At 35.8% G+C, this 23,637-nt stretch overlaps 1 protein-coding gene and 1 long non-coding RNA gene across 3 annotated transcripts in view; one reads left to right on the top strand and one right to left on the bottom strand.

The window, feature by feature from the left end:
• The window catches only part of galntl6 (polypeptide N-acetylgalactosaminyltransferase like 6), a 253,863-nt gene that overhangs the window by 200,590 nt on the left and 29,636 nt on the right, over positions 1 to 23,637 (bottom strand). The gene's annotated exons all lie outside the window — the stretch shown is intronic.
• LOC137032626 (uncharacterized) lies at positions 19,741 to 22,433 on the top strand. Its single transcript, XR_010896728.1, has 4 exons — positions 19,741 to 19,824; positions 20,760 to 20,912; positions 21,043 to 21,135; positions 21,750 to 22,433. It is a non-coding gene; the product is annotated as an uncharacterized lncRNA (long non-coding RNA).

The following is a 23,637-nucleotide window of genomic DNA, read 5'->3' as shown; positions in this document are numbered from 1 at the left end:
CAAGCGGCTCATGAACCGATCATCTCTTCCTACTAGTTAATTTATAGTATGAATGAACATCATAAGGAATGTTGTTTCAACAGCAGAAAGATGTCAGTACATACAATTTTTCAAGTTCAAGTCCACCGACGCTAATCTACTCCCCTGACTGCTTTGTCAGACAAAATATCGGATTCAGCGTTATGATTGGTTAGATTGCCAGTCAATCAAACCCCTGACGAAGGGTCAATTGGTTCAACTTTTTTTTTCTTTTTTTTTTCTGAAAAGTAACAATTGACAGATGTAAACATACAGTAAGAATATGGCTAAAACCTTTGCAAAGCCACAGTGCTACTTATTTCTCCATGCCCTGCATATAACTCGCTCTTACAAAATGACAGTATTCAGTTACATTGTTCATTTATGATGGCCTAGATCTGCCGCTGTAGGAAGCTGTCTGTCCTCAAGAACTAGACATATTAAAAACATAATAAAAGACACTGGACGTAGACAACAGCACAGCAGTCCAGTGTTTCCAATATTCTTCTTGTGTTCCAAAACAGTGAGGTTAGCAGCAATTTCCCAGACACAGAATAGCTTTGAAAATATGCAAATAATATTTTAAGAAATTGACCATTTTAAATATAATATATAGTGACTTCATACACCCACATTCAAAAATCTGAGATTGTTTGGGTCACATGGTAGATTCTAATAAAATGTGTTAAATAAAAATTTGACAATATTGAAAACTATTAATCATGCTAAATATATAGATCATATAATTCTTTCTTTGTCTTTCTCTTCCTCTTTCTATTCTGGATGTTATTTATTCTCTTAACAAATTTGAGCTGCTTTATAACATTTGACAAAGTCGTGTGGAAGGCATCAGTGAAAGTAATTCAGATTACAGTAAAAGTACTCAGAATGCAAGTCTGCTGAATGTCTCTCTTTTCCCCATTTTGCCACACAGGAGTTTTCTGGCAGGCCATCAAGCTCTGCTTTCCTCACATTGATTACAGTAAATTTAGCAATTACTGACTCGGCCCAGACTGAAGTGGTGTGGCTCACGGCACAATGTGCTGCCTAATTAAAAGTGGTCAACAAAGCGCGGTGGTGGATGCCGCCTTCAAAAGCTTCACTGCCTTCAATATCTAATTCATGTTGCAGCTCCAAAACAGAACCATGTAGGAGGAGTGTCACTGTTCCCCCAGTACAAAAACAAATCAAACCCAAGAGACAGGGAAGAAATAACACAGAACACAGTTTTTTGAAACTGATTTTGTTCACAATTGCGAATTAAATTTCCATTTTTAGTTATTTCTATTAAAATATTAGCCTACAGTAATCTGTGTAGGACACTTACATTGACAATGGTTTTACATCCTCTAGGAATTCTACAGATATTCTGAAGAACATTGGGATCCAAACAACATTGGACCCCACTGACTTTCATTACACTGAGGCATTCCTCAAAATATACTCTTTGGTTCTGTGTTCAAAAAGTCATACAGGTTGGATTAAAATAAGGGGGAGTAAATTATGACAGAATATTGATTTTTGTATGACCTCTACTTTACCAAATGAGAAGTTTGATACAGTGAAGAAGGAGAAGATTCCAAACAGACTGGAAGTCTGGTTATTAAAGCCAAAGCATCTGAAAGAGACTTGAGGAGAAACAGAATGGAATTTGGTATAAACAATAAAGTATAAAAGGAAAGCATCTGTATAGTCAATATGCACTCTCTATTGAGGTGTGCGAGTTAAAGAAGGTCTTTATTTCCACCCCACATTTGGCGAGCTTGTTCTCCCTGCAATTCTCTGCTGTTTTTCCCCTCCCTTTTCTCATCACCCTTTCTCTCTCTTTTTTTTTTTTCTTTTTTCTATAGATAAGCAAGCAGATGTTTTATACACTGCCAGCCCCACTATCTAATTATGTCGTTTAGCAGTGCTGTCCAAAATCCCTATTGCCGGAGTTCTTTTTCACAGCTTCCTTCTCAGAGCTGGTTTTCAATGTCCTAAGTCCTGTCTGTCAGCCGCGGCTCCTCTGCTGGTATTGTGATTGCTGGTGCTAGATGCGCTTTGTTTGTTAAATAGAATCCTTCTCTGAATGGCCTACAGTAGGCGTCAGCAGAGGTGAGACTGAACTAAGCGAGGATCCATAAACAGGCGCTGCTGACGAGGACAAGGACGGTTTAAATTAGCCTTCTATACAGCTGTCAGGAGCTATTTGATCAAACTGGCCGACATTTGCGAGCAAATGCGTATATGTATTGGTGTCAGAAGGGCGCGTATATAAACATCACATACAGTCAAGACATGAGTCCAAGTCTCATCAAAAGTGTCAAAGTAGCATGTTCTATTATGCATTGGGATTTCAGACCTCCAAGGATGTTTCTAAGGGATGAGAACAATAGCAACAAAAGAAGAACTATCGACCTAATAACATTGGATGTCCACTGCAGGATACATCATTATCTGAGAATGCAGGATCATCTCCTGTAGGTGCAGCTAATGAGAACATCTGCACATCAGAGCATTGCTTCACATCACAAATGGAACATAGTGCCGGCTGTGACCGTTCGACCCGTGATGAGTTCAAACGATTGCAGGTAAAAGACACATCCAACGGAGCAGGAACCATTGTGTTCTGATCAACCACATCATTTGACCTGTGTTTGGTGCAGAAGATCAGAGAGCACATATCGTGCACCTGTGAAATAAATAAGCCCCATGACAATGATGTACACAAAGATGATGGCAATAATGGAAATGTCTGTCGAATTTTACAGCGGTTCTGTTTTTAGTCATAAATAGGTCATGAACAGGCTGAATGATGTCGGTCTGTAAGAGCCAGAGCTTTAGTAATTATGTATAAGTGTTCTTATACAGTGTGTGTTCAGAAAAATCAAGTCAGATTCATGACAGGGAATATATAAAGAAAACAAGTACAATTCTTACACTGCCGTTCATAATTGTGGGATCAGTAAGATTTTTAATGTTTTTAAAAGAAGTCTCTTATGCTCATCAAGGCCACCCAACAAAAAAAAAAAAAAAAAACTCTGGCATATATATATATATATATATATATATATATATATATATATATATATATATATATATATATATATATATATATATATGCATCACACACACACACACACACACATACACACATATTATAAATATTATATATATATATATATATATATATATATATATATTTCATACACCTGTTTTGCAAAACCATTAGGGTGAAATTCTCAAAACAATAACATAATAAACAAACTTTTTGTAGCCAAAATGAATGGTTTTCATAATGGGGTCTGGGGCAGAATATTTATTGTGAAAACTCTATTAAAAAATAAATTAAACTGAATTTAACATCTTTCAAACAGCCATTTCAGACAGATAATAATTAATCCAACTGTACAGATAACATATTTAATAATATAATAAGTATACAATACCATTCTAAAGTTTGGGGTAGGTACAATTAGAAAAAAAATTAATAATTTATTTAGCAAATTGATCAAAAAGTAACAATTGACAGTATAAATGCATTTATAATTTCACAAAAGATTTCCATTTAAAAAATGGAAAGCTTTTAAACTTGCTATTCATCAAAGAATCCTGAAAAAAAATGTTTCATGGTTTCCACAAAAACATTAAGCAGCACAAAAGTTTTCCTTAATAATGAGAAATGTTTCTTGAGCACAAGCTTTGCCATCAAAGGAATAAAAGACATTGTAAAACATAGTAAAATAGAAAACAGTTATTTTAAATTGTAGTAGAATTACACAATATCACTGTTTTACTGGACTTTTGATCAAATAATTGAAGCCTGAGTGAGCATAAGAGATTTCTTTCAAAAACATTAATAAAAATCATACTGACCCTAAGCCTGTGAACGGTACTTTTTTAAAATGCAAAAATTAGAGTGCAAAAACTGAAGATTTGGTCTAATGGATATTCAGGGCTTCTAAGTGTAGGAGAAACAGTGCTGTGAAATACAGTGATGCTCCAAAATTCATATGCTGCTGGGTTTGATATTTACATTAACCTCCAGTGCCCTGTAGGGAGAGGGAGTCCAGATCTGATACTGTGCAGCATGAGCAACATCCACCTCCTCTGGAGAGAGATTAAACATCTGCTGAAATTACAGGAGAGCATAGAGGCAGCCACTGTGATTATCACACACACACACCTAGCTCACATTATTCAATTTATGAAACATTCCTGATGGTCACAGCGTGTCTGTAACTTGATTAATTCCAGGGCTTTTAAACTTTATTTCTTTTTATGACTCTATTCATTTGGGCAGGACTCATTTACCCAGGATCATCTTCATGAAATTAGAAACTCTTAAATATCTTTTCCTCTCCTCTGTGGCTCTTTCTCTCTCACACATTTCTTTGTTACTCTGTATCTTTGAAGAGCTTTCACATTACATTCAAATACTGTTCTAACCCTCTATAAGGGGGGAGATTAGATGCAGTAATACCTATATTGAAGAACTGGAAACAAGGAGGATTTTATGAATTTATGAAACCACAGAACACAATCTGTACTAAGAATAAGATAAAAGTATAGAATTTAGTATCTGGCTCCGTCACACACAGTTTAAACACAGCGTAACAGCAGTCAGTAGTTCAGATTTTGGTGTGCTGATATTTGTGTGCAGCCCAACTTACATTCTCTGACATCGCATTCACTGCATGTGCAACTTTCAAAACCCATAAATGACATATGACAATTAGCTAATAGTCATGTGCCTCATCAAGTAGTCATAACATAATGATACATTTACAAATCATTAGTCAGTGATTAATTAAAGCAGACAACTGGAAGTTTAAATACATGGCTTGGACCAATTATGGTAATTAATGCATTAATTTACACTTTTAGTTTATAAAATATGTTATTAAGGAATTAATACATCATGAAACATTTAATTAATAACAATTTATATATTATTAATCTATTAATCATATAGACTCTTTATTAGTTGCTGATGCAGTAATCATTAATTAATGGTTAAGTTCTTCATGAGTCCTACATTAACTCATGATTATCTGTGCATTAGTTAAGCATGAATTAAAGGGGTGATGAACTGAGAAATCAAATCTTCCTTGAGCTTTTGACATATAAGAGGTCATCATACTTTAAGAATATCCTATAAGTTTTAGAGCTGAAAACTTCCTTGTTAGTCCAACACCAGACCCAGCAAATGGCAGGATTTACAAAGTGGGGATCACAGATCGGAATTAGTGGCACACGTGTAAACACAAAAATCCACAAGAGATCCGATTTTTTCGCATCCGATCTGAGCCACTTCGGCTGCATTTACACTGCAAGTCTTAATGCACAGATCCAATCTTTTGACCATATCCGACTTTTTGGCCAGTGTGTTTACATTGACTTTAGATGTGACTGGTATCCGATATCTGTGTTTACATTACTTCTTGTCCCAAAATTATTGTCATTGATAGTTTTACATGCACATAGTAGATCCTCTGGTTTTGAATGGCCGTGCTATTAAAATTATTTCATATATTTCATGTCGAGTGGTCAAGATCCTACCTGTCAGAATGGATAAGTTAACAGCTGTCAGTGTCATGGTTGTATTGCAGCGCGAATTCTGACTGAAAGCACATAGACCAGAAAATAAAGGTAATTTGCGTTTGATATTTTATCTACAGTTAATAGTTTTATAAAAAAAAAAATTATGAATTCAAGTGCGCGCGAGAAGCTCTTGAGTGAAGCTTTTGGCTTATAAGAAAAACAACAACACGGCAGTCCCTTTTAAATTAACCAGGCAAAGGTTGAAAATTGAAATTCAGCTGCTGAATGTATGTGTGTGCGCAATTTCTTTCTAGAAAAAGACATATAATGTTCCCTCCTCATTAATAAAGCTGCAAATTTTTTTTAGTGCGAGTGCATACAAGCACGTCTGTTTCATAATACAGAATTAAAGCTACCTTTTAATGAGTAAACATGTCGCCCTCGCCTGGTGGTGGCTTGGAATTCCAATGGGAATCGGATATGCATGTTTAGACGTAGGTCGCATGTCCAGAGATCGGATATGTATCAGATTTAAAACCACATTTGGAAATGGTTCAGATCGGATGCAAAAAAAATCGGATCTCTTGTGGATTTTTGTGTTTACACATGTGCAACTAATTCTGATCTGTGTCAGATGTGAGCAAAAGATCGGATTTTTTGTGCCAGTGTAAACGCTGCCTTACAAATGTGGTTTTAAATCCAATACATATCCGATCTCTGGACATGTGACCTACGTCTAAACACGCATATCCGATACCCATTGGAATTCCAAGCCACCACACGGCGAGGGCGACACGTTTGCTCACTAAAAGGTAGCTTTAATGTTATAGTATGAAGCAGACGTGTTTGTATCATTTGTATGCACTCGCACTGAAAATTCACAGCTTTATTATTGAGGTGGGAACTTTATATGTCTAACGTTATCTATTTTTCAAGAAAGAAATTGCACACACTCGCATACATTCAGCAGTTGTAATAACTGTAGATAAAATATCAAATGCAAATGACCTTTATTTTCCAGTCTATATCCGTTCAGTCAGAATTCGTGCTGTAATACATCCATGACACTGACAGCTGTTAACTTCATCTATCCATTCTGACAGGTAGGATCTTGACCAAATAATTTTGATAGCGCGGCCATTCAAAACCCGAGGGTCTACCATGTGCATGTACTATCAATGACGATCATTTTGGGGCAGGAAGTAATGTAAACACAGATATCGGATACCAGTCACGTCTAAAGTGAATGTAAACAAACTGGCCGAAAAATCGGATATGGTCAAAAGATCGGATCTGTGCATTAGGACTTGCAGTGTAAATGCAGCCATAGGCCTATGTATAAATAAAAATGCCTTTTATTTATAAATTATGACAATTTTGGATGTAAAAAGCATACTAATATTATAAGTGCACCCCAGGAAACATAAAAACAATAAAAGAACGCAGTTCATGACCCCTTTAATACATATTAGTGCACCCGTATTGTAAAGTGTTACCAACAATTTCAATGCCCAGAAAGCTACTAAAGACATATTTAAAACTGTTCATGTGAGTTCATAGCGATTTCAAAACACTGCTTCATGAAGCTTCAAAGCTTTATGAATCGTTTGTTTTGAATCATTGGTTTGGAGTGCGTATCAAACTGCCTATGTCACGTGATTTCAGTAAACGAGGCTTTGTTACGTCATGGGTGTTTCGAAATTTCAATGGTTCACCACTGGGGGGCCTGTTTTTGGCAATTTAATACGTGCTCCAAACCACTGATTCGAAACAAAAGATTCGTAAACTGTGTATAACTAAAGGACACTTGGGGTACCAGTTTTCTGTACAATAGTTTTGTTATTGTAATATCATTGATTTATATTTACTTATAATATAAATCAATCAAATAATCTTTCCTGTCTAATTTGGCAGTTCTTGGCAAGAATATATTGAAACGTTGATCAGACGGTATAGTCAAACTCTGGCTAAATGAGACCAGAAATAAAGTCGTCTGGCTGATCTGAGACCAGCGCTGTTTTTTTTTTTTTTTTTTTTTAAATTATTAGGTGATGTGGCTGGCTTCAGATCAGCATTTTAATTCAATGAAAGTCACACTGGTTAAAAATGCAATACATGCAGAAGACAGTGAGCGCGGCTTCCCTGACTCCACTCTCTGTGATCACATCATTACCTCTGACAGTAATGGCTGCTGCATAGAATATCAACACAGACTGATATGTTGAATGATTTTGATTAGAGGCAAATATGCCGCACTGTGAGCTTTGAAAATCTAATTAGCCCAACTGAATGTGGAGTTCAACAACAGCTGAAAAGCTTTTTTTCCCGGCGCGTTTAAACACGCTGTGCTCACCCTCTTCTCGACTTTTTCGTTTCACTTTTTTTTCTGTTCAAGTGTCTCGCTGTTCCAACTCCTTTGGCTTCAAGCTGCACTGCATCTGCGGTCTGAGCACACGGGCCCTAATATGGTGCTTTCTTGTTATTACAGAGCACTTAATTACTTTCTGCAGCTTGGTTTTTATTTCTAAAAAGCCTTTCCCCACAAATAAAACAGCTCAGTGGCAGGAGCACCTTTGGCAACTCAGAAATGAAAGTGCATTCATTACATTTTAACAGCGTTTTATTACAAAATAAAACTGGTTCATAATTGCCTTCCTTTCTAATGCATTATTCATGCTCAGGATTTCCAAAATTAATCATATATGAGCATACAGACACACTCATAAGCATACATGCATGCAGAGCAACACAATCACATAGGCTGCATATAGTCATACAGTCAGTGTTTGGGATTGACAACTATAACAGGTGTGACTCTCCAAGAGACCGACAACTACTTCTTACACAGAACAAGTTTATGCTGTATGGAAACCTTTTTTTTTTTTTTTTTTCTGCAGGGTGCGGGGTTGTTAACCAGAAACAGAAATGTGTGTAATTGTTTTAGTTAATTGAAATAAAGCTGAAAATTAAAAAAAAAAAAAAAAAAAAAAAATATATATATATATATATATATATATATATATATATATATATATATATATATATATATATATATATATATATATATATATATATATATATATATATATATATATATATAAATATTAGTTGAAAAACTCAAACTAAAAGAAAAGTAAAAATGGCCTTGGCTATACAGTGCATACATAACTATTAGGCAAGTCAATATTCTTATCTTATCTTTTTTTTTTTTTCATATTTTTTATCATATTTTACCAATTACAAACCACATCAATCTTAATAACCACTATTAATTTTGTACATAATCATTTATAAGTGACATATAATTTTATATATATATATATATATATATATATATATATATATATATATATATATATATATATATATATATATATATACAGTGATGAGATATCACTTGCATCCCACTTGTCACCCCTGGCAACGCTAATTATGGGGAACACCTGGCAATCCCATGAGACAATCACCTAGACTGAGATAAAAACACCACCAAGGAAGATGAGGAGAGAGCTGTGTGGACTCTCAATGGGTGTTTTACTAACCTCTGTGTCTTTTCTTTACCTAGAAGGTTGATTGACTTCCCCAAGTGAGTGTGGATGGCCCAGCTAGTTGGCTAAACTAGGAACTGCACTTCTCCCCACGGAACACTTCACCTGCACGTTACACAGAGACTGAGTTTGATTGCACCTAAACTTGCACTATTTTACCCGTAGTGGAGCGCTACTATATATAATATATACCAATCAGGGGTGAAAACCTTTTTAATTTGAATATTGAGGTAAATTGTACTAAAGGGCAGTAGGGCAGTACTAAATGGAAAAAAAAAAAGAAAAAAAAAAGATATTTCAACAAAATAAGAAAAACTGGGACATCTTCATCCTGTTCAAAAGTCCCCCATCCCCGGCTCTTAATGCATCATGTTTCCTTATGGAGCATCAGTGAATGTTTGAACCTTTTTTAATAGTTGTGTTTGAGTCCTTCAGTTGTCCTCAGTGTGAAAAGATGGATCTCAAAAGCATACAATCACTGCTGGAAAGGGTTCAAATATGCAAAAAATGCTTGAAAACTGAAGAATCTGCAGGACATGGAGGATTTTTTTCTGAAGAACAGAGCTCAGTTTAACTGCTCAGAACAAAAAAGAGACTCATGAACAACCATCACAAAACAGCATTTTTTTTTTTTTCTTGTCGACTATATATAAACATCTTGTATGTAAAATATCTAACTCAGGACAGTACTAAACAAAAGATAACATGCATTTTGTATGATCTCGCTTATTCACATTTTCACAGATTCTGCAAGTAGTTCACTTACTTTTTCTTGCAAATGTATATTTAAATAAAAAATACTAAAATGACCAAAGCATATAACAAAATTACTAAAAATTAAACTAAAATTAACATGGAAACTAAAAATATAAAAATAAAAGCTAATTCAAAATATCAATGAAACTAAAATAACACTGGCTGTGTGTAATAACAAATAGGAAAAAATTCTGAAGTGCAAACTAAAAAAGTAATAATGGAAGTTAAAATGGCATTTTTAATTACATTTTATTTAGACAACAGAAAAAAAATACAGAAACTTATAAAACTTGCCTTTTCATTTGCTACCCTTCTGGACAATGTTAACTTGAGGAATAACCTTCAACATGAATCAGGGAATGAGAGAATGTAAAAATGAGAGAAGTGAGGCTGAATTCTGGAGATTAATTCTAAACTAATCTGTTTAAGAGGGCTACAGGTTAGAATTTGCCATTCAAGGTATAGAATGTTTATCTTTTATTGAAATAGAGAGGCAGACATACAGACAGACAGAGAGATTTTCTTGTGCATAGTTGTGAGGCTCTCAGGGACATGTATATAATGGCCTTGGCTGAATAAAGCAACTCAGCAGGAGATCAGCACAATGAGGACCAGTGCATCTCCGCTATCACAGAAAGAAACCCTCATACACAGCAGACAGTGAGGGTCACCTCAGGGTACACTCAGTAATGAGCACACTCTGTAGTAGCTTTGGACTGTACCTGCAGAACCTCAATTGACCATCATAGAGTACAAACTCACTTACGGTCAAACTAACCATCAATAGCAATTATTGTGAAACTCTTCTAAGAACTCTTCTAAGAACTCCCCCATGCTGAAGAAATTCAGAAGCTTTTCCAACATGAATGAGAGCCTCTAATCCATTATAGAAGCAAACAAAGATAAAGATTTGAGCCAAATTTATTACATTTTAACTTGGCAATGTCAACATATACAGTAAATACTAGGGCTGCCCTCATCTAAAGATTTTTCTTGTCGACTAGTAGACGTTCATTTTAACCAATTAGTCAACTAATCACACATTTATTAATAAACCATATAAATCATAATAATGAGCATTTAATGCCTACATAGCCTAATCAGCGCTCAAGCGCATGCATAAGGCTTGCCACAGCGCACCAGCGGAAGTAATGATTAAGAATGCATCAGGGAAAAACAGCAATAAGACTGCTTTAAAATTTTAATAATTAAATTATAAATTAGTGTTTTCTCTATTTCCGGCTGCAGTGATGAAGTTGACGATGCTGACTTGTCATTTCCGCAGTAGTGAACGTGCCTATATGCATGCTTCATACGCATTACATAACCTGAGAATACTTGTTTTCCATTTTAATTTGGTTCATTTAAAAGTAGACATCTTGCTTTCTATACATATGATTTTCATGTCTGTGAGGCAAGTTTACATGGAGTTTCATTTTTTCAGTTTCAAACGCTCAGGTTTACAGACAGAGACGGCAGAATGCGCACCCCGGTTGTGTTCATTATTTTACAAAAACACAACGTTTTGTTGTTATAATGAGCGAGTGCACACAAATAAAAGTAGACTCTTTGAACACAGGTTCAAAAGATGTATTACTCTTATCTGTATGACCAAAAATGACCAAATTCGCACCTCCATGTTAGCTGTCATGCAGTAACCGCGCTACTATTCAGCTTTCACACTCCACACAAACACTTGAATAGCCCACATTTTTCTAAGCTAACATTAAAGCAAGCGGCCATGTAAAGTTGCTTCTACATGCATGTTTCAGATAATAAGCCATATTTGAGGTTGATGAATAATAGGCGAGCGTTCGGATGTCCTGCCCAATGTACTGTTATTACCATTTAGACCAGCTCTTAATGATCAGACTGCGTGATTTTGACAATTCCTGCGGATTGTTTTTTTTTTTTTTTGAGACTAAGTAACTAATACAATTTTGGTCAACTAAGCCTCTTCTCGTCCACTAATGGTTAGTCGACTATTAGGGGTCAGCCCTAGTAAATACATTGTTACAAATGATTTAGGTTTGCTAAATGTTGTTAATGTTCTATCCATCAAAGAATCCTGAAAATGTAGCATGGTTTCCACAAAAAATAAAAATAAAAAAAAATAAGCAGCACTATCAAGCAACTGCTTTGAACATTGGTAATAAAAGAAATGTTTCTTGAGCAATAAATCAGCATATTATAATGATTTCTGTAGGATCATGTGACACTCAAGACTGGACTAATGATGCTGATAATTCAGCTTTATCATCACAGGAATAAATTACAATTCTCAGAATTTTGGACCCCACTGTAAATACACATATATGTGTTTTGCCTTTGTTCCTGTGCAATGGAACATTGAGAGGACAAGTGAAGGTTATTAAAGGGAGATCAAAGCAGCGTTTCCAGCTTGACACTTTGTCTCAGTTTGAGCTGCTTCCTGTTTGCTCAGACACTTTGCTAACACTCCAGTCGTGTGAAAAAAAAGAGCACGTCATATCAGCTTTTGATGCTTCAAAGGAGGTGGAAGGGGAAAAAAAACTTGACAATCTAGTATCATACAGTAGGCAGAAAAGGTTTGTTTGTGTATGTCTGTTTGTTTTTATCTATTATTGAATAGGAATATAGGGTCATCTCATGCAAGCGTGAAGGAAACTTGCCACAAATGAGAACAGCTTCCTCTCTCTGATACCAGCTATTTGTGTGAGAAGTCTTTGATAAGTTTGTGAGATGTTTAAAAGTAGAGAGAGTTTTTACCCAGAACACAAACGCAACTCTGTCTTGGAATTTTATATGCTGGATATCACCCAATTTACAGCTTTTCTCTTACAACATCTCACCTTCACTGTCTGTGTGAGGTGTTAGTTTCTGTTCCTGAGTTCACAGTAAAAACACTTGCTTTACTTTAACATCTTGTTGACTGGTACCACAGCTCCATGCTCTTGGCAAGGCTACAGTAATGGTGTCCATAATGATTAGTAAGGGAACACAGTCTCTCATGGTTTCAGAGGTGTTATAGCCGGTCAGAACGGAACGGCAAACACTTTTGCTGGATTAGTTACAGTACTACAGTTTCATCCTTCATATATAGACTTTTTATTTACACTACCATTCAAAGGTTTAGGATTATTTTGGGTCAGGATAATGAAGTGTTTTTGGTAACACTTTATTTTGATGGTCCCCCAACACACATTCTACTGTATGTAACTTTGCAAGTACATTTTAATTTATTCTACTAACCCTAGCCTATTGGTACAGGTTAAAACTTCAAAAGAATTTTCCATTCAAGTTTAGGCCCTGTTTACATTAGTGAGTTTTCGTATTGGAATGCATAAGTATTGCTATGGTTATGGCTGTTGTTTACACTACGCCAGCGTTTTTGAACCTTGAAAACAGAGACTTTGGAAGCGCTACAGACCCAGTTTTAGTTTGAAAACACTGGGGTTGCATTTCAGTATAAACGGACCAAAGCAGAGACTTTTGAAAATGATGGCGTGGCTGCCCACGTTCGTTCTACGTATCCTTGATGACCATGTAAACAATAACATGGTGGACTGGACTGCAATCTTTGCTGGCTTTGTTGCCATTTTTAGCAGCCATTGTGTAGTTAAACTCAGCATTTTTTTTAATACTGCAGCTGCCTACATGCGCAAGAGGCAACTGTTTACACATGTACGTGCATGTCCAGTGTGCATGAACGGTCATGTGACAAGAGTTTTTGGCCGTGTAGTGTAGACTGAGATTGTTTCTGAAACGCTGTGGAAACGCGTTTCAGATGAGGATCGTTTTCGTTTTAAAACGCCGTTTTAAAACAAAAACGCACTAGTGTAAACGGGGCCTTAGAATGTTTATCTATAAATAGAGAGGCAGACATATGAACACTTTTTTTGTTTAAAAAAATGGGAGAGAGAGATTTTCTTGTGTATAGCTGTGTGGCTCTCAGGGACATATACCGTATATTATGGCCTTGGCTGAATAAAGCAACTCAGCAGGAGATCAGCACAATGAGGACCAGTGCACAATGTTTTTTTTTTACATAAAAAACAGTGGACCAATCAGAAGAACTTGGAGGCGGGGCAAGTGTTGTGAGCTTCTGTTTACAATAGCAAGTTGGCATGACAACTGTTTTATATGACTGCAACATGGCTAATTATTATCTTATTTTCTTTTTTTCCATGTCAAAACTTGTATCTGTCAATTCTGCTGTTTGCCTATTTCTATTATTTCCGTTATTGTCGTTTTTGCATCACATCTCAAAAGCGCGTCTCGAGACCCTTGCGTTCTATCGCTTTTTTTAAAACCACTCCTGAGGGCTGCGTCTCGCATTTTTGGACGCAAAGACGCGTTCTGTGTGAACGACCCCTAAGACTTTTGTACATCTTTAGAACACAAATTAAGAATGAAATTTGATCCGAGAGGTTTCTGACCTTCCTATAGACAGCAACATCATAACAAATTTCAAGGCCCAGAAAGGTAGTAAAGACATTGTTAAAATAGTCCATGTGACTACAGTGGTTCAAGCTTAATGTTATGGAAAACAAAAACAACAAAAAAGACTTATTTCTTCTCTTCCTTGTCAGACTCCTATGCTGTTGACGTAGTAAATACGTAGTGCAGCGATTCCTGATTCTATGTCAAAACACTGGCTTAGTATTTGCAGATTCTGTTTGCGTAAGCATCACGATGCATGCCTGTGATGCTGACCCAGGAGCTGGTCAGTAATGAGCCGGCGATCTGTTGTACAACCCAGATTTATGTAATTAATTACAGAAATTTCATTTTTGGGTGAACTAACCCTTTAAACACGCAGTTTAAACTTTTTAACACTTGGAAAAAACACCCCCTGCTGTAATTGGGTAACATCTGTGCATATGAAACAATCATTACTGTACATACAACTCTTTTGAAAACTTTTACTACGTCTTTAATATTACAGCTGCCGAGATCCTTAAAAATGTTGATTATTTAGATCTATTCCCATTGCATGAACTAAACTATCAACTAAAATGAAACCAAAATACAAAAATAAATAAAAATAAAAAATAGTGAAAATCTGTAAACAAATGTTACACATACATAATTACAAGAGAGATTTGATTTAAAGGGGTCCTATAATGCCCCTTCCACAAGAAGTCTCTGGTGTATCAGAATATGTCTCTGAAGTTTCAGATCAAAACACCCCACAGATCATTTATTATCCCACACAGCAAAAGGTATCGTGCCTTCCGGACCATATCCGCGAATGGACCCATATCGGCGTCTACTTGCGCACAGTGATAGATCCACAACGAAGGTGGATCCGCAACGAAATTTGCAAAAATTGGGCAAAAACACACTGTTTTTGTGTGTCCCTTTAAATGCAAATGAGCTGCCACTTTCCAGAAGCGAGTGGAGCTTTAACAGTTAGACACTGATGGAGAGAACTTATACAACTTATAGAATGCAACTGGATGTTTCTGAATGGTTAGTGGATAAATTTATGTAGTTGCTTTCAACTCATCAACTAGCATGTGCCGTTAAAGGTCCCGTTCTTCGTGATCCCATGTTTCAAACTTTAGTTAGTGTGTAATGTTGTTGTTAGAGTATAAATAAAATCTGTAAAATTTTAAAGCTCAAAGTTCAATGCCAAGCGAGATATTTTACTTAACAGAAGTCGCCTACATCGAACGGCCAGTTTGGACTACATCCCTCTACTTCCTTCTTTAATGACGGCACTAAAACAGTTTTTTGACTAACCTCCGCCCACAGGAATACACAAAAAAGGGGGCGTGGTCTTGTTGCGCTCCCACGGAGAAGAGCAAGGGTTGCTTTTGTAGAGTGTGTTTGTCGCCATGTCGTCGAAACGCTGTTATTTTCATCCCACAGTCCAATCACCTTTGTTTGGCCTTCCCAGGGACGCTGTACTTAGAGATCAATGGTTACAATTTATGTTTAACTCGGTTCCCGAAAATTATAATCCACGTGTAAAACTATGTGCAGCACATTTTGCTGAGGACAGCTTCCTCAATTTCAATCAGTTTAATGTCGGATTCGCACAAAGATTATTCTTAAAAGATGGAGCAGTTCCCTCTTTGTCTGGAGAAGGCGTTGTTTATGGACCACAACTGGTAAGCTAAGCTGCTGTCGAATCACAACACAGGAACCGCTGGCACAATCAGAACTCGTTACTTATTTCTGAAGGAGGGACTTCATAGAACAAGGAAGTCATCAGCCCGTTTTTATGACAGTGGAAACAGCGGTATACAGATAAGTAAATTATGTGAAAAATACTGTGTTTTTTTTACACGCGAAACATGAACACATGTTATATTGCACACTATAAACACAAATCCAGTGTTGAATTGACCCTAATGTGTGAAGTAGTCTGATGTAAAATGATGGCATGGTAACAACACTCTACTACAACAACAAGCTCTTCTCTGAAAGCAGCTCAACATGACCTCGCCTCCTTTGTTGCATATTTTCGGGGACAGGGTTTATGTAAATTTTAGGGTTAGTGATGTCACCAACCCGGGAAGAAGCTCGTTGTAGTCCATTTGTTGTAGTCCTTAAACTGAGAATTCTTTAAAAGAAAATATCTCCCTTTACATTGAACTTTGAGCATTGTAACTTTGCAGACATTGTTTACGCTCTAACTACAACATTACACACTAACGTTAAAAAAAAGTGAAATCATAATCAACTACCCCTTTATTCATAATGATAGCATTATAATCACCAAAACAATCTAAAAAAATCTTAAAAACAAGGCAAAAACAAATCTACTTGCACAGGCAAGTGCATCTTTCAAGTTAACACTCTGAGGTCTGAGGGTATCGCTGGCGATACCACCACGTTTTTTTTCTTACCAGTGTGAAAGAGATTCAAAATACTCCGTCAATGTTGCACATACAATTAAGAGTTATACACCATTTTAATCTGTTGAATATCTTCTTTCATTTGTGTACACTCAGAGTAAAAACAAAATGCTATGCTTTTTGTAAAATAAAGAAAACAAACATGATGCGTGATCTCTCGTCTCCCTCTGAACAAAGTCCAATCTGATAGTTCTCAGAAAATGAACTGTAACTTAGTGTATACGAATGACAAAAAAATTAAACTTATGTCTAAAGAAATGTTAAAATGTCAGGTTTTAAATCGTGCAAGTCAAATCGAAAACAAACATTTTGTGTTTATGTAAACTGTATGAAAAGAGAGCCATGTCAGAAGTCTGTGATTCAGCTCATTATCTGCTAATGCGGCCACGCCCATGGAGCAAGCGCTATTCAGACGCAAATTCAGAGGCAATACATGCATACATCGTCTCAATCATGTATTTATTGTCTTGAAAAGTGTTTATTTGGATGGTAAAGCCATGGTTAGCGAACTCTAGAAGACATGCAGTTAGTTCCTGGTTCTTCTTCTTCTTTATATGGATTTGTGGCCTAAAGGTGTACAGAGCACCCTCCGGCTGCAAGTATGAATTGTATCCAGCACTCATAGTGATGATATATAGAATAAATATTACTCCTCTGTATAGAAATTTGATATAAACATACAAGAATCCATCAATATTTCTCCAAATGTGCATGCTTTAAGCTAAAAGCCTATATGAAATGCCACAGAGGTAACATAATTGTTCAGACACTTTGCATCACAGAAATACATTATATTTTAAAGGATATAATAGAATACCATTATTTTAAATTGAGCTGAGACATGATTACAGAGGGTTTTTTCACACCCTACCTGACTGAAAGGCCTCATTAATATGCAAGTCATTTCAGGTCATTATTATTTGATTCTTTTGTCTTCTCAGGTGTAAATGGCCCATTATTCATGATCATTCACGCCTCCACGCATACTGTGTTTCTTGACAAAAAGTGACTTACAAAAACTAAATCAATATATTGTTTTATATGAAGGAGTAGACAGCATAATTTTTACATAATTCTGAAGCAAAAACTCTAGTCTACAACCTCCAATACCAAGAAGTCTTATGAACACAGATTTAATATACTTTTTTTGGCCTTATTTCAGTGACTTAAGTTTTTTGTTTTTTCAATAACCACGCATAAAAAGTATTCCTTCAAAAACAAAAACATGTACATACATGTTCTTTACATATTATTGTAGCCTAGTTTGTGTTGAATACAGTGTAATGACACTTGTGTCATTAATGTGTTTATGAACAAATGAAAAAAGCACAAATGTCAGGGCATGTCAAAACTTCTCCAGGCCCCAAATCAGTCTCAGACTCCAGAGGGTTTAAACTGCAAAAAAAAGCAACAACTGAACGGAGTGTTGTCATGTGTTAATGATATGACTTCAATGCAAGTGATGCTGTAATTACAGCATCAACACATCCAAGTCAGGATTTGAAATCCTTTTAGTGAAGACACCCATTTGTGCAAGTGAATCTGAGGACTGTCACTGTGAAACCTCCTATCCAGTCTAAATGGGTATTTACACCCCAGGTGACAGACTATGAGTGATGTAGCAGTGGCACATACAGGTCAGGTTGATAGCTGTCCCAGCACGCCTTGCTTATGACTCAGGATCACCAGCTGTCCCAGGTTGTCAAAGGGGACCATCAAATCCACCTGGGAAAATGACTAGTGTCTGTAGGCCTTGAACTTATCTGACCTACTCTAGGACACCAAAAGCTAACAAAAAAGCACACACACACACACACACACACACACACACACACACACACACACACACACACACACACACACACACACACACACACACACACACACACACACACACACACACAAACTATGTGTGAAAAAGCAATATCACAATAAACAGCCACAAACTTATAGTGATCCCTAGCAGCTCTGTAATGTTAGTTTTGTTGAAATTAAAATATTTCAAAGATTTATTTACTGTTTTTATCAGTTGTGGTATATAGCCAAAATAAAAAAAAAATAAAAATAAATAAAAAAAAAACTAGATCATTGATCTATAATGAGAACTCGTCTACCCTCAGCTATGCCAGCTTTAAATCAATGCAACAAAAGTGATACCACACCAAAACCAACAAACCCACTCACAGTAGAGAATAAATCTTTAAATTTGTCTGTAAAGTGTAAAAGTACAAGTGCTGTGTGCCTTCTAATAAAAAAGTTATAATTTAAATATTGATTATAATCAGCCTTCAGCATTCCAGCCACGCAGAAATCCACAATATAGCAACAGCTATGATGCAAAACACCCTGTAGCTGTGACTACAGTACATTCACATAATTGCACATCATATTGCACCTTATTACTTAAATATTTTTATTTTTTAAGAATTCTAAAAGGTCTTCTGCAGTATATAATCAAAAGCTCCATGTCAAAACGGATTGATTCCTTTTCCTGGTTGCCGGCATTAATGTTTACACAATATCACCTCCATTTGTTGAAGGTCAGAAGCCAAAGGCCTTTAAGAAATGCATCCAATTCAATCCTGACATGTGCTTATTATGCAGTTCATGCTGCAGGATTACATTTTTCTGAAACAATACATCTTCATGAAATTTACTACATTTCTCCATTAATCAATACTATTCAAAAATGAATCTTACTATTACAGAATATACTTACTGATATAGGTTTTTAGTGTGCTTAGTGGCACAATCATAATGTGTATTGATCAAAAATCACATTACTTTTTTTTTCTAAATATGCTGTAAACACTATATGAATAACTTCACTGTAAAAAGTAATTGCTGAATCTACTTAAGAAAAACTTGTAAAATTAACTAAATTTGGAAAATTTGTTGATTTAACTTGATTAGGCTGTGTAATGTGAACTTTTCGGTGGATGCAATAGTTAAACTAAGTAAATTTAGTACATAGTACTTAAGAATGTTGAGTGTGCTGTACAGGCAACGCAGCCGCGCCCACGCATGCGCATGCACAATGTTGCGGAACACTGGATTTTGAAGACGACGACGTCGACGAAGAAGAAACTTCAGCTTGCCTCGTGATCTGGATGTGGCGGCACAACTAGGTATGCTTATGATTATGGCCTATTTATAAACCAACGTTAAAAAAAATTAAATCGATTTTAATTTGCTCATTGTGTGCAAAGAGTAAAAGACAAAAAGGCACACTGATGCAGGATAGTTTTGTGTCGAATGAGACCGTTTGAGATCAGTGGCTTATTAGCTAGGTGTATATGACATTCTTCTTTCATACGAATACAATCTGAGTTATATTAAAGTTATATTAAAGAAGTACAGGCTAATTCAATCACTATAAATGGCAGTAATAGTTGCTCTGTTTTTGAAGTCTATAAAAATGCATCTGTCCGTCAAATAACGTGCTCCTCGCGGCTCTGGTGTGTTAATAAAGGCCTTCTGAAGCGAATCGATGCGTTTGTGTAAGAAAAATATACATATTTAAAACTTTATCAAGTAAAGCTTTGGCCAACCGCTCTCCGTATTCAATTAAGGGAAAAGTGTTGAAAGTGCCTCTGCCTATCGAAAGACAAACGCGACCAGGTGCGCTGTCATAACGTACGCATCTTGAATTTCGAAAAGGAACTTTCAACTCTTTTCCACAGAAGGCGATCGGCTGGAACTTTATACAATTTTAAATATGGATATTTTTCTTACACAAACGCATTGATTCGCTTCAGAAGGCCTTTATTAACACCCCAGAGCCGCGTTGAGCACGTTATTTGACGGACAGATGCATTTTTTTATGGACTTCAAAACCAGAGCAGCTATTAATAATGCTTGGACTTTTGATATAACTCTAATTGAACTCGTTTGAAAGAAGATTGTCATATACACCTAGGATGACTTGAGGGTGAGTAAATCATGGGCTAATTTTCATTTTTGGGTGAACTATCCCTTTAATTCATTCTTGCACTGTTGCACATTTCAGTGAGAAGTGATGGCTTAATATCAGTTTGTCCTATTTATTTTTATTTTTTTTTAGATTCTGGCAGAATTTAATCGTATATCTGGCAAAAACCTGCAAACCGAATTCTTACAGAACTGGACCGATTCACTCAACGTTTCATCGATCTTCAGGGCTAAAGGAGGAGACATTGGCTCCAAACTTGAGCTTCTGCACCAGATTGACAATGATGCAAGTTCCTCAGACACATCACTATTCATTTTCTATAGTAAAAACAATTGTTGCTTTTGCTGTTGTTGTCTGATCTGTGTTTTGTTTGTGTCATGAGTGCTAATAAATATTAATGTTCATAACTTTGCAGAAATCCAACGTCAATGCGAGACGAACAGTCGTTCTTCATGGCCTACCACTCCTCCTCGGAGAAGACCCCACCGATTTTTACAAGACATGCTTTGTAAGTAATTTTTTTCTGTGATGTGATGAGATCTGGCAAGAGTTATGAAGGGGGAAAACAGTCAGGACACTGAAACAAAGAAAGGGATAGAGAAAAGAAAGAAAGATAAATTAAGAACTCATAAGAAAAAAAGACAGAGATGAAAGAGAAACAATTGTAAGAGACAATAGATGGGAGATTGGAAATTTAGATGGGTAGGAAGAATAAAGGAAAGACACAACAGATGAAGTCAGTAAGGAGGCAAGAAAAAATATGTAAATGACAGAAAGGAAGTTAGATAGAATAAAAAATCTGATATTTAATTGATTTTAAAAATTCAATCATTGATGTTTTTTGATACCTTTTCAAATAACAAATTATCAGATTTAGAATAGGTTTTTCTATATGTTTTTATTGCTGGCCTTCAGTTTGATTTAATTTCTTTTCTTGCAGTGGTTTGAATGTCATTCCTCCATGCATCCACTGATGTGTCCTGTTTTAAAAGGCCTTTACATTTAGACATAATACAGTGTTGTTAATTTAGTTTTACATTTAAATGCAAGTATGTGCTTTTAAAAGACGTTTTGTGGCTTACATTGACCTAATTTTTTGATATATGCTATTCCTGTTTTTAGGACTGTGATGGCAATGAAGACATGTTCGACACTGCAATCGGTATCATGACAGTGACCTACTCCTTGCATCTTGATGCCACAACAACGGCAATCTTTTTGGAAGGTACAGTGGTTGTGGATAACATTGAAAATGTTCCACAAGCAATGTGTCTGCTCTTTGGGCTAATTTATACTCTAAACTTAGAGCATCCAGCAGCACTGAAGAGCACATTTGATATTCTACAGAGAGTGATTTTGTCCCTTTGCCACAAGTCACTGAAACCTAAAATCCAATCACTAAAAAATCGCCTAATGCAGTAATGTTTTTTCATGGTTAACTATTACTGAGTTGAGTTTGAATAGATATGCCTTTTAAGAACTCAAATTGTTCAGTGCTAGTGTTTTACAGATACTTGTTTTTCCAAAAAACTGTTTTAGAATAGTTTTATTAGAAGATAACTTTTAAAGAGAACTGTATTAGAAAATTTGTTCTGTACTAAACTCTGTACCTGTACTTAACAGAATGTTAAGTGTTTGCAAGATTTGCTTTTGACCACTTTGTAAACATGTAAAAGACAAAGAAACATTGCACTTTATTTATTGTAAGTGCAGTATGTACTTTTTTTTCTACATTGTTGTCAGTGGGCCATGTTGACGAGCATACCTTCAGTAATGTCTTTCATATTGTTTTATAGAGCAAATAAACATTCAAGTGTTGTGCATAATCTGTTGTCTTTCTTTGTATTCTCAACTTAGAATTTTAAGTACAGCTTGCTTGAGAAATGTAAGGCAATCAGTTTCCACACATTCTTCTAGTAAAATGAACAAGCAGTCATGTTAAAATAACTGTTTTGTTTGAGTTCTGCTTACAAACCCCAACTTAAATCTGTAAGTTGACTGAACTTTTGAAATTGAGTTACTTTTACTCAAGTTTTATAGTAACCTCTACAAATATACAAGTTAACTCTACAAAGTAGTAGTAAGTAGTATTAAGTCAAAAAGTATGAACTAATTTGCTTGAAAATTTTGAGGCAATCAGTTTCCACAGCTTTTCTAAGTAAAGTCAACTTATTACTTTTTACAGTGTTTATGTAAAGCAGTTAGACTAGAACTAAAAATCAATAATAAATACTGAGGGAGTCATTTCTTAAAGAAAACCAGTTCTTTACTGACAATACAATTTAAGGTAAAATAATTGGATTAACTGTTACCTTCATATTTTACTATTAAGACAAAGCAGTTTAACAATCTGAGACACTTGCCCTATTCACACTGATATTTGATGTACAGTAAGTCATCCATATTACAGCATAAAACTGAGAGTGAGAATTTAAAATCCAGAAATAGGACAAAACCCTGAGGTAGAGAAAGCACTCACCCCTGTTATCTTCTTTAATAACTCAACCTGAGAAACGCACAATGCTCGCAGGGCCCGAGACCCTGTGATTAATGACACCTTGCTTGGCCTTACTATAACGACATCCCATCTTTAGGCCTTAAAGTCTTTCCCAAGGTTATTGTTCCTATTCTGAATAGTGCTTGTTACAGAACAGTGCCCTTTTCAAATGCCTGCCTCACAATTTCATGCTGAAAAAAAGAGGTCATATGTACTGATTTGTGAATTAAGATTCAAACTGACTTTTTATAAAAAGCAAGAACATTTATAAGGCCATTGTTATAACTGGCTGAATTTCTGTTGCAATGCAAGAGCATGCACCATTGAACAATTACAGCCAATGGCAGCATTGTACTTGTGGTAGATCTTCTGTAGAAAGATAATAATCATGCTGAAGATTAAAAACCCATCCAGTTTTACTCTTGTTATTCCATCATCATGAGCATTCAGTTATTTTGATCTTACTTTAACTTTCATGGACTTTTAGGTTGTTATTTTCAATCACATGTGTTC

This window comes from Chanodichthys erythropterus, chromosome 12 (assembly GCF_024489055.1).
Source record: "Chanodichthys erythropterus isolate Z2021 chromosome 12, ASM2448905v1, whole genome shotgun sequence".
NCBI classification, from domain to species: domain Eukaryota; kingdom Metazoa; phylum Chordata; class Actinopteri; order Cypriniformes; family Xenocyprididae; genus Chanodichthys; species Chanodichthys erythropterus.
Note: the sequence above shows the minus strand (reverse complement) of the source record. Positions and strands in the feature narration are given on the sequence as shown.